A 13,165-nucleotide genomic window follows, 5' to 3' on the forward strand; every position below is an offset into this window, starting at 1 on the left:
TCTCCTTTTATAGGGCTGGAGAAGACACACAAACACAGTGTGTGTCACTGGAGGAGACACACAAACACAGGTTAATTCACATCAGGTGCAGTGATACTACCACTTACCTTCCCTGACTCCGCCCTCCATTCACAGACTGACGCTTGACCATGCCCCCGCTGCCACATACCCCACCGCCCGACTCAGGCTGGGGAGCCCCTTGGTGGGAGAGGAAATCCCCCACGACCATCTGCGCCCCTGGCCTGTGGACCACCTCAAATTTAAACAGCTGGAGTGCCAGATACCAACGGGTGATCTGCGTGTTGGCATCCTTCATGTGGTGGAGCCACTGCAGGGGCACGTGGTCCGAACAGAGGGTGAAAGGGCACCCCAGTAGGTAGTAGCAGAGGGCAAGGACTGCCCACTTGATGGTGAGGCATTCCTTCTCTATCGTGCTGTACCTGACCTCACGCACCGACAGCTTCTGGCTGATGTACGTACAGCACAGGACGTTCCTCCCCCTCCATCTCCTGGGACAGAACAGCCCCCAGCCCTCTGTCCAACACGTCCGTCTGCAAAATAAAGGGGAGAGAAAAGTCAGGGGAGAGTAACAGTGGCCCCCCACACAGTGCAGCCTTTACCTCAGAGAAAGCCCACTGGCATTGCTCCATCCACTGGACCAGATCTGGTGCTCTCTTTTTAGTGAGATCAGTCAGCGGGCTGGTGACGTCCAAATAATTAGGTATAAACCTATGATAGTAGCCAGCCAGCCCCAGGAACTGTCTCACCCCCTTTTTGATCTTGGGCCTCGGGCAGGCCGCAATCGCTGCTGTCTTGTTAATTTGGGGACGCACCTGCCCATGGCCCAAGTGGAAACCCAGATACTGTACTTCCACCCGCCCAATCGCACACTTCTTTGGGTTGGCTGTGAGGCCCGCTTGCCTCAGCGACCTAAGGACGGCCCTTAGGTGTTCCAGGTGCCGTGGCCAGTCATTACTGTAAATAATAATGTTGTATAGGTAGGCGGCCTCATAGGTGGCGTGGGGGCGGAGGACCCTGTCCATAACCCGCTGGAACGTAGTGGGCACCCCAAACAGCCCAAAAGGAAGTGTGACGAACTGGTGTAAGCCAAACAGTGTGGAAAAGGCTGTTTTCTCTCGGGATTGAGGAGTCAAGGGGATCTGCCAATATCCCTTTGTCAAATCCAGTGTCGAATAAAAACGAGCCATGCCTAGTCGATCAAGCAACTCGTCAATACGAGACATTGGGTATGCGTCAAATTTAGACACTGCGTTGACTTTTCTATAGTCCACACAGAACCGTACCGACCCATCGGCCTTGGGAACCAAGACCACCGGGCTGCTCCAGTCACTGTGGGGCTCCTCGATTTGCCCATTTCGAGCATGGCCTCAAGTTCTTCCCGAACCACCTTTTTTTGTGTTCGGGCAGTTGGTAAGGGCGGCTGCACACTACTACCCCTGGGGGCGTCTCAATGTGGTGTTCTATGAGGTGGGTGCAGCAGGGCAGGGGCGAGAACACGTCTGAAAATTCTGTCTGCAACTGGGTGACCTCTGTGAGCTGGGTCGGGGAGAGGTGGTCTCCACAGGGGATGGGAGTGGTGAGCGATGTTAATTTTCCTTTTTTAGCCTCTGGCCCCAGCTCCGCCTTCTCCGGAACCACCGACACCAGCGCCACGGGGACCTCCTCGTTCCAATGTTTTAGCCGATTGAGGTGGTAAATCTGTAACACCCCACACCTGTCTGTTCGTCTCACCTCATAGTTGACGTCCCCGACTTGCCGTGTGACCTCAAAGGGTCCTTGCCACCTGGCGATCAATTTGGAGCTCGACATGGGCAACAACATGAGTACTTTATCTCCTGGTGTGAACTTCCTAAGGCACATGCCCCTGTCATACAGAAGGACTTGACATTCTTGGGCCTGCCGCAAATTCTCCTGGGTTAGGTGCGTGAGTGTGTGGAGTTTGGCACACAGGTCGAGAACGTATTGAATTTCGTTTTTACTAGTTGAAGGTCCCTCCTCCCAATTTTCACGTAGCACATCCAAAATGCCGCACGGCTTACACCCGTATAATAATTCGAATGGGTAGAAACCTGTGGAGGCTTGCGGGACCTCTCGCACTGCAAATAACAGGGGCTCGAGCCATTTATCCCAGTCACGTGTGTCTTCGCTTACAAATTTTTTAATTATATTTTTGAGGGTGCGATTAAACCGTTCAACTAAGCCATCTGTTTGTGGGTGATAAACGCTGGTGTGGATAGGCTTAATTCCCAGTAACCCATACAGTTTGCACAGTGTGCGTGACATGAACATAGTGCCTTGATCAGTCAGAATCTCTGGGGATTCCGACTTGGGAGATGACGCGGAAGAGCGCTTCTGAAATACTACGTGCTGAGATATTGCGAAGAGGCACTGCTTCTGGAGATTGCATTGCATAGTCCACCAGAACTAAAATAAAATGATATCCTCGTGCTGTGCTGACTGATCTAATGACCCGATTAGATCCATCCCAATTCTTTCAAACGGGGTCTCGATTAATGGCAGAGGGTGCAAAGGCACTTTTGGAATAGCCACGGGATTTACTAACTGGCATTCGCGGCATGCCGTACACCACCTACGGACATTGCCGCGAATCTCTGGCCAAAAGAACCGGGCCATTATTCGGGCTAGTGTCTTATCCTGCCCCAAGTGTCTGGCCATGGGATTAAAGTGAGCCACCTGGAATATGAATTCCCGGTGGCTCTTTGAGATTAAAAGCTGGGTTATTGGTTCCTTAGTCTGAGTGTCCTGCGTCACTTGGTATAATCTATCTTTAATAATGGAGAAATAGGGGATGGATGGTGTGGCGTTCGGCTAGAGTTTGACCATCGATTACTCTCACTTGGTCAAACACATGCCGCAGAGTCTTGTCTCGCAACTGCTCTAACGGGAAATCTGCAAGGGAATCCCTGAGAGAGGGAGGAGGAGCAGGCTGCTCCTCACTCTGACGCGGTGATGACGTAGACAGCTCTGTGACAGCCACTCCCACCAATGCCACTCCGGGACCTCCCCTCGCTAAACTATGGCAGGCCCCACCCTTCACTAGATGCGCCATTAATTCCCCAAATCTCGGCCAATCAGTCTCCAGAATTATCGAGTGGGTAAGGCGAGGATTAATCGCCACCTTTACTCTAAATTTTTCCCCTTGAAATAGAATGTGGACTGACACTAAAGGGTAGTTGTGAACATTCCTGTGCACACACAACACCTTCACCAATTGTGCTCTCCCCACTGCCTCATCTTGCACCAGGCTTTGGTGGATTGAGGTCTGATTACAGCTGGAGTCCACCAAAGTCTGATACATATCCCCTTGGATAGTCACCGGTATGCAATATGCTCCGGCCCGATCGAGGGTGGTTCCTGGCGCGTCGGGGATCTGGACCACTGCGCCCACCTCTATCGCCGAACACTGGTGCTGGAGGTGCCCCGGTTCCCCACAGCACCAGCATACCGGCCCAGGCTCTCCCTCTGCGCCGGTGTTCCAGACATCACTCACCTGAGGAGGAGAAGACACAGACAAGGATGTAGGAAATGGGAGGGCACAGTGGGTGTGGCGGACCGGCTGGGGTGCAGCCAGCTCCTGCCTCCACGGTGGGGGAATGGGGTGAAGACAGGGAGCAGAGGGAGAGCGAGAAGAGAGGGGAGGAGAGGAGACACACCATCCTGCCATTGGATCGGCAGCCATATGGCCCTCTGCCAGCTTGATCACCTGATCCAGCGACGCCGAGCAATGGCACTGGACCCACTCTACTGTTCCTTCTGGAAGTCGGGTGACGAATTGTTCCAGCGTCACCAGGTCGATGATTCCCTCGGTGTTGTGGTTGTAGGCCCTCAGCCACTGCCAGCAGGCGTCCTGGAGTTGCTGGCCAAATGCAAACGGCTGGCTGGCCTCCTCCAGGCGCAGCATGCTGAAGCGCTGCCGTTGCTATTCTGAAGTGCGACCAACACATTGGAGGACGGCCCTGCGGAGGTCCGCGTAGACCAGCCGGCTGTCAGCGGGGAGCTGCAGCGTGGCCAGCTGTGCCTCGCCCATTAGCAGGGGGAGGAGGCGCGCCCTGTGCTGTTCCACTGGCCAACCCCATGCCTCTGCTGCCTGCTCAAAGAATACGAGGAAGGCTTCAGATCATCATGCGGACCCATCTTCGTTAGGGTGAGGGGGGGAGGGTCCGCGGAGGTGGTGGTCGTGGACCCCGCCGACGCGAGCAGGTGCCGAAACGCCTGGCGATCTTCCTGCTGCACCAGCACCAGGTCTTCGAATCGTTGTTCGTGCTCTTTCCAGGGGGCAATCAGCACCTGGTGCTGGCTCTGTTGGGCCATGGCGAGGGTATGGACCAGGTCCTTGAAGGGGGAGGACTCCATGGGGCTGTCTCCTTCTGTACTCCGGTTCCAGGCACCACTGTAGAATCAGGGCAGGTGGATGGAGCACAGAAGCACAGCAGGCCAGAACTGTCGTGATATATATATATATATAGCTTTTCAGCTCACTCACTCTCTCACACACACATTTCTGGTTGGTAAAGAGCCCCCTTTCTTCTCTAGTCTCTCTCTCTCTCTCTCTCTCCTTTTATAGGGCACAGTCACTGGAGGAGACAGACAAACACAGGTTAATTCACATCAGGTGCAGTGATACTACCACTTACCTTCCTTGACTCCGCCCTCCATTCACAGACCAACGCTTGACCACGCCCCTGCTGCCACAAATACCCATCAGTAAAAACCAAGATATTTGCATGACTCATTTAGTGTTATTATTTTAGTAGTACAGTTGTAGTAGTAGTAGTACAACCCCGATTCCAAAAAAGTTGGGACAAAGTACAAATTGTAAATAAAAACGGAATGCAATAATTTACAAATCTCAAAAACTGATATTGTATTCACAATAGAACATAGACAACATATCAAATGTCAAAAGTGAGACATTTTGAAATTTCATGCCAAATATTGGCTCATTTGAAATTTCATGACAGCAACACATTTCAAAAAAGTTGGGACAGGGGCAATAAGAGGCTGGAAAAGTTAAAGGTACAAAAAAGGAACAGCTGGAGGACCAAATTGCAACTCATTAGGTCAATTGGCAATAGGTCATTAACATGACTGGGTATAAAAAGAGCATCTTGGAGTGGCAGCGGCTCTCAGAAGTAAAGATGGGAAGAGGATCACCAATCCCCCTAATTCTGTGCCGACAAATAGTGGAGCAATATCAGAAAGGAGCTCGACAGTGTAAAATTGCAAAGAGTTTGAACATATCATCATCTACATTGCATAATATCATCAAAAGATTCAGAGAATCTGGAAGAATCTCTGTGCGTAAGGGTCAAGGCCGGAAAACCATACTGGGTGCCCGTGATCTTCGGGCCCTTAGACGGCACTGCATCACATACAGGCATGCTTCTGTATTGGAAATCACAAAATGGGCTCAGGAATATTTCCAGAGAACATTATCTGTGAACACAATTTACCATGCCATCCGCCGTTGCCAGCTAAAACTCTATAGTTCAAAGAAGAAGCCGTATCTAAACATGATCCAGAAGCGCAGACGTCTCCTCTGGGCCAAGGCTCATTTAAAATGGACTGTGGCAAAGTAGAAAACTGTTCTGTGGTCAGATGAATCAAAATTTGAAGTTCTTTATGGAAATCACGGATGCCGTGTCATTTGGACTAAAGAGGAGAAGGACGACCCAAGTTGTCATCAGCGCTCAGTTCAGAAGCCTGCATCTCTGACGGTATGGGGTTGTATTGGGGTTGCATTAGTGCGTGTGGCATAGGCAGCTTACACATCTGGAAAGACACCATCAATGCTGAAAGGTATATCCAGGTTCTAGAGCAACATATGCTCCCATCCAGATGATGTCTCTTTCAGGGAAGACCTTGCATTTTCCAAAATGACAATGCCAAACCACATACTGCATCAATTACAGCATCATGGCTGTGTAGAAGAAAGGTCCGGGTACTGAACTGGCCAGCCTGCAGTCCAGATCTTTCACCCATAGAAAACATTTGGCGCATCATAAAACGGAAGATAAAAAAAAAAAAAAAACCTAAGACAGTTGAGCAATTAGAATCCTACATTAGACAAGAATGGGTTAACATTCCTATCCCTAAACTTGAGCAACTTGTCTCCTCAGTCCCCAGATGTTTACAGACTGTTGTAAAGAGAAAAGGGGGTGTCTCACAGTGGTAAACATGGCCTTGTCCCAACTTTTTTGAGATATGTGTTGTTGTCATGAAATTTAAAATCACCTAATTTTTCTCTTTAAATGATACAATTTCTCAGTTTAAACATTTGATATGTCATCTATGTTCTATTCTGAATAAAATATGGAATTTTGAAATTTCCACATCATTGCATTCTGTTTTTATTTACAATTTGTACTTTGTCCCAACTTTTTTGGAATCGGGGTTGTATATGACAGTTAGTTTTCACCTCACAGCTCCAGGGTCCCTGGTTCAATTTTAAGCTTAGCTCTGTGTAGTGTTGCATGTTCTCACTGTGTTTGTAGGATTTTACAAAAACAGTCAGTGGGTGGATTGGTGACTAATTAGAGACTACTAATTAAGAATACTTCCTCTTCTGCTTCTTCTTCTTATGATTATTATTAAATAGAAGCAGTACTATGGGTGGGATGGTGGTGCAGTGTTTAGTGCTGGAGCCTCACAAAATGAAGATTCTGGCTTCAAACCTCACAGCCAACTGGATCCTTTCTATACCCCCTGCTCAGGGCGTACCCTGTCTACCACCCAAAGTCAGTTTGGGTGACAGATAAACTATATACAGTTGTAACCAGAAGTTTACCTACAGTTTAGAAAAAGATAAACTTTTTTTTCTTTTTTTTTTCTCCATGTCTGACAGTAAAATTGAAGAAACTTTTCCCATTTTAGGTCAGTTAGGATCCCCAATGTTTGTTTAATTTGTAAAATGACAGAATAATCAGAGAGATTATTTTTGTAGAGAATTTTTAATTACTTTCATCAAAGTCAGAAGTTTGTGCACACTTGTTTAGTATTTGGTAGAATTGCCTTTGACCTGTTTAACATGGATCAAGCGTTTTGGATAGCATTCCACAAGTTTCTCACAATATCTTGCTGGAATTTTGGCCCATTCCTCCTGACATAACTGGTGGAGTTGAGTCAAATTTGTGGGTCTTCTTGCTCACACATGCCTTTTCAGTGCAACCCACAAATTTTCTAGAGGACTGAGGTCAGGGCTTTGTGATGGCCACTCCAATACCTTCACTTTGTTGTCCTTAAAGGAGATACGCAGAACCTTTATTTTTAAATAAATTTCTGAGTGGATAGTATCTCCATCCTTGACTCTTGTATGTTGCATAAATGGGAACAAAAAATATATATTTTTGAGAGCTAAAATCTACTGCAAAGTTGGCATTCGAGCTGCCCTGCTGAGATAGCCATCCCTAAGTTTGTGACGTCACAGCAGGAACCAGTACTAAGGCTGAGGCCTTTGACAGCTATAGACCAGAGTCATAAAGCGTTATGATGAAAGTAAGAAATACCGTTACCAACTTGCTCAACTAAGACTGATTGACTTCACTGATTGTGGGTTGACTCTCATTAAAACAGGATAGGTGTTATAACTTACACAACATACATGTACAGTGTTATGTACTGTATATATATATATATATATATGAACTCAGTTCATCTGATTATTTAATTAGCCTTTTACATTTTATCAGAGAAAATGCATGCATGTACAGTGGGGCAAAAAAGTATTTAGTCAATCACCAATTGTGCAAGTTCTCCCACTTAAAAAGATGGAAGAGGCCTATAATTTTCATCATAGGTATACCTCAACTATGAGAGACAAAATGAGAAAAAAAATTCAGAAAATCACATTGTCTGATTTTTAAAGAATTTATTTGCAAATTATGGTGGAAAATAAGTATTTGGTCAATAACAAAAGTTCATCTCAGTACCTTGTTATATACCCTTTGTTGGCAATGACAGAGGTCAAACGTTTTCTGTAAGTCTTCACAAGGTTTTCACACACTGCTGCTGGCATTTTGGCCCATTCCTCCATGCAGATCTCCTCTAGAGCAGTGATGTTTTGGGGCTGTCGCTGGGCAACATGGACTTTCAACTTCCTCCAAAGATTTCCTGGATTCTTTCCCCCCATTCTGTCTCTCATAGTTGAAGTGTACCTATGATGAAAATTACAGGCCTCTCTCATCTTTTTAAGTGGGAGAACTTGCACAATTGGTGGCTAACTAAATACTTTTTTGCCCCACTGTATATATATGGGTCAGTGGCAGCTGGTAGTCTTTCAAACAGGGGAGGCTGGTCGGTTACGATATTTCCAGATTTTAAAAGAAAAAACACATAAATTTTGCCCATACTCTTGCCTCTGATCTGGCTGATTGTTGGCAGAGTCACAAACTGTGAAATAACAGGTTCTTTTGGCCCATTAGCCTACTGTCCAATATACATGATGGTGGTGTTGGGGGGTATATTTTAACATTTTATATTTTAAAATTGTGGCATGTTGTTTAAAAATTGATCATTATTGAAAGCAGCTCTTTGTCAGGAACCTCAGCAGTAACAGCAGAGTGTTCTGGAATAGGCACAAGCACTGACCTTGGGGAGCCAAACATAGAGCTGGGTGCCACACATTTCATTCAATGACACTTTCCCTATATTTTACTTATTTTGACTGAGAAATGTTTTATTGACAATTTTGATTACCCTTCACTTTTAATCCAGGTCTGCAGTGTGAAATGTTCTCGGCTGTGTTTTTGTTTAAAAATGTTTTCCAAATTGTAGCTGTGTTTAATTCATATCCAGAAAAATATATATTCCAATATAATATACTCAGCATAAACATTTTAAATAGATTCTATATTTTTGGTCCATCCATGACATATTACTAAAGTAGCCTATTTACTGTTGTTGATGTGGGTCACTTGCTGTTAGCCAATTCACTTTCTCGTACCAGGAGAGCTGAAAGGAATGAGTATTATTCCCTACCTTTTTCACCAAGTCAATTTGAGGCTTTGGTCTACCCTGCTCTTTAATTTTAATTTTTTCCTCGAAAGGAAGACTGGCAAATGGCTTCGCCAAAATTAAATCAGCAATGCTTGGCATCCGTGCACAGTCACGAGGGGGAAAAACTCACGCACACATTAAAGTTATAACGGAATGATTTCGCACTGTAGTTGGGTTGAGCACATATATTTCTATGATTCTGGATCTGAAATAGCAATGTTATAAGGTCGGCTATAACATAAGCCTAGCGCAATTCATCCTACATGATGTTCGTCATTTTTAGAGGAGGCTGAGCCTCCCTCGTTGTCTTAGAGCAACCGCCCATGATATGGGTCTGTCTCAGAAACTGGGTACTGTGGGGGTACCCCACTAAACATACTCACAGTCACTAAACTATACGGTTTTGAATGGTGATGTTGGTTTTAATTTGAAATAAAATGATGAAAGAAATAATACAGAGAAAACTAAATCTTTGATGTGAATATTCAGAATTTGGCAAAAATTCAGCAAATTTGTGGAAAAATGGCGGCTTGATCTGGGACATGATAAATGGTTGACTACATTGCATTCCGGGCAGCACGGTGGTGTAGTGGTTAGCGCTGTCGCCTCACAGCAAGAAGGTCCGGGTTCGAGCCCTGTGGCCGGCGAGGGCCTTTCTGTGCGGAGTTTGCATGTTCTCCCTGTGTCCGTGTGTGTCAAGGGCTAGGGGTTTCCCAAGACAATACAAGAGGACGGAGGCATACGCAGTGTCTCTGTACATTTATTTTAAAGTCAATAAATAAGGAGTTTCACAGAATGAGCATAAAAGAAAACAAAAAGAGCAGCAGCCTGGTGTAGCGAGAGTGCCAGAGAGCCCGAGCTGACATCTGAGGCGCTTCTTATAGGAACCGGCCATGCCTGTGCACCTGATGTTGATGATCAGTTGTAACGAGAACACGCCTCAACAGCCAAGCCTGCTCAAAAAGAATGAACATGTTATGGTTTGGCCACTAGGGCCATCACACCTCCCCCCATAAAGGGAAATCCCCTTGGGATTTCTAGTACGGGGTTACAAAACACCATAGACTGCTCAAACAAAACCAATTCAATTCAACAATACAACCAATACCAAACAATCAACAATGGATATCCAAACTTACAAATTCTACACAATATAAATCACTACCATCAAAAACGTCAATCACCCCAAAACCATCACCAATGCAATGTCGACACTGTGTATATGTGACACACACTAGTGGAAAAAAAGACAATCCAACATCCAAGTCATGACATTACCAACTATGTTTGCATAGACTCCACGTTGTTACAAAGGTTCATTCCATTCAATATACCAAACAGTTCCGTATTACCAGACGTTATACGTGGCCTCTATGATTACCAGTTGCCCAATATTCCAGCGCCTGGAAAATAGGGACAAACAGGTTCAAAGAAACAATACTCATCCAAACACTAGGGGGCAAGGGCCCGTGACAGCGCGTCTGCGGTGACGTTCTCCTTGCCCTTGATGTGTGTGATATGAAGGTTGTAAGGTTGAAGAAATAAACTCCAGCGCATTAACCGTTGATTCGGGTTCTGGAGGGAATGAAGAAAAACCAGTGGATTATGATCACAGTACACATGAATTTGACCTGGGCTACTCCCAAGGTATACATCAAATGTTTGTAATGCCCAAATTAATGCGAGTGCTTCCTTCTCTATTGTTGAATAGTTTAACTGATATGAATTAAACTTTCGAGAGAAATAGCAGATGGGGTGTTCAACTGAGTCATCGCCATCTTGCAGTAAAACGGCGCCAGCACTGACTTTACTCGCGTCTACTTGCAACTTAAAAGGTTTGTTCATTTTAGGTGCTGCAAGAAGAGGCGCGGAGGTGAGAAGGGATTTTGCCTTCTCAAACGCAGTTTGGCAGACCGACGTCCAGACAAACGGTTTGCCTTTCTTCAATAGAGACGTTAACGGAACAACGACGGAGGAGTAATTGGGGCAAAAGTTCCTATAATAACCCATCATCCCGAGGAACCTCATCAGCTCTCGCCTGTTCGAAGGAGGAGGGAAGGAGTCAATTGCCAGCACCTTGGCGCGTACTGGACGCACGAAACCTTGACCCACAACCTTGCCCAAATAAGTCACCGTCGCCCTGGCGAACGCACACTTCGCCAGATTAACGGTGAGATTGGCTTGGACGAGGCGGGTGAACAGCTGGCGAAGGCGAAGCAAGTGTGAGCTCCAGGTATCACTAAAGCACACAACATCGTCAAGATAAACTGCACAGCCCTCTAAGTTCGCCACGACCTGGTTCATGAGCCTTTGAAATGTAGCAGCTGCATTTCTCAGTCCGAAAGGCATTACTTTGTACGAATATAGACCACTTGATGTTATAAAAGCAGAAACCTCACGGGCACGCTTTGTCAAAGGAATTTGCCAATATCCCTTTAGCAAGTCTAGTTTTGTTACGTATCTTGCTGAACCAACTTGGTCCACGCAATCCTCCATGCGAGGAAGAGGGAACAGGTCGGCCTTGGTGACATTATTTAATTTCCGATAGTTGGTACAGAAGAGGTTGGTACCATTTGCCTTCTTCACCAGAATGCAAGGGCTTGTCCAGCTTGAAAAGGCCCTCTCAGCCAGATCATTATTTAGGAGATAGTCAACTTCATTTTCTAGGAGCTGCCGTCTTTCACCCGACACTTTATAGAAATGTTGCCGAATAGCGACGGCATTCCCGTCAATGTCATGGCTTATCAGGTGAGTCTGTGTAGGGGTATCAGAAAACAGTGAGGGAAAGTCCCTAATTAACGCACTCAACTGAGAAGCCTGATCTGGTGTTAAATGACTGAGTATCAATGGCAAATTGGCCAACGACTCGGAATTATTCAGTTTACCAAGCAACACAGCATCGTCTGGTTCGCAGACGGATTCCTCTAGTGCTGCCACCACTGGAGCAGGACGTCACCAGACGTCAAACAAGCGGGCGACCCTCCAGCGCTAGCCTCATCCGGGGCTGCCACCACCGGACTGAGGGCAGAGCTGGAGCTATTGGCATTGGACACACAATCACGGTCATGATAGAATTTTAATAGATTGGCGTGGCACAACTATGTGCGCCTTCTCCTGTCGGGTGTTGCCACTACGTAATTGTCATTGCTCTCACATCGCAAGATTTTATAAGGACCTGAAAACCTGGCCTGAAACGGAGAGTGAGCTACCGGTAAAAGAACCATTACCTTGTCCCCAGGCTTAAAAGAGCGGTTTTCAGACTTTAGATCATACACCCGTTTCATTTTTCCCTGCGCCTTTTGCAGGTGCTTCATGGCCAAAGAGCCAGTTAGATACAGACAGCGTCGGAAACCATTTACGTATTCTGTCAATGACTTTGGTGGCTCCGCGATAACACAGTCATCAAACAAACACGAAACCTGCCCTCATACGGCATGACCAAATACCATTTCGTTGGGGCTAAACCCGGTGCTAGCCTGAGTCACTTCCCTCGCTGCCAGTAGCAACCAGGGAAGGCCGTCCTCCCAGTCTCTGCCCAATTCTACACAGTAGGCACGAAGCATCGATTTGTACATTTGGTGGAACCTCTCCAGCACACATTGGCTCTGCGGATGCCTGGCAGAGGATTTATTATGTTTAACTTTCAGAACGTGCAAGACTTGGGAAAATGTTTTCGATGTGAAGTTGGTTCCACGGTCTGACTGAATTATTTTGGGCAACCCAAAGATAGAAATAAACTGGGACAATGCTTTGACCACAGGCTTAACAGTGATGGAGCGCAAAGGATAGGCGGCAGGGTAACGAGTAGTTTGGCACATGACCGTAAGTAGATACATACATCCTGATTTAGAACGAGGCAGTGGACCGACACAATCTATTACCAAATGCTCAAAGGGCCTAGGCGCAGGTGTTATTGGCCTTAGGGGCACCGGTTTTGGCATCTGATTCGGTTTCCCGGTAAGCTGACATACATGACAGGTTTTAACGTGAGAGGCTACGTCCCGTTTGATACGAGGCCAGTAATAATGACGTGTGATTTGGTCATATGTCTTTTTGACACCCATGTGGCCGGCATCGTCATGAGCAGTAGTTAACACCATTTTGCGTAGTGAGCATGGCACCACTACTT

This window comes from Neoarius graeffei, chromosome 15, assembly GCF_027579695.1.
Source record: "Neoarius graeffei isolate fNeoGra1 chromosome 15, fNeoGra1.pri, whole genome shotgun sequence".
NCBI classification, from domain to species: domain Eukaryota; kingdom Metazoa; phylum Chordata; class Actinopteri; order Siluriformes; family Ariidae; genus Neoarius; species Neoarius graeffei.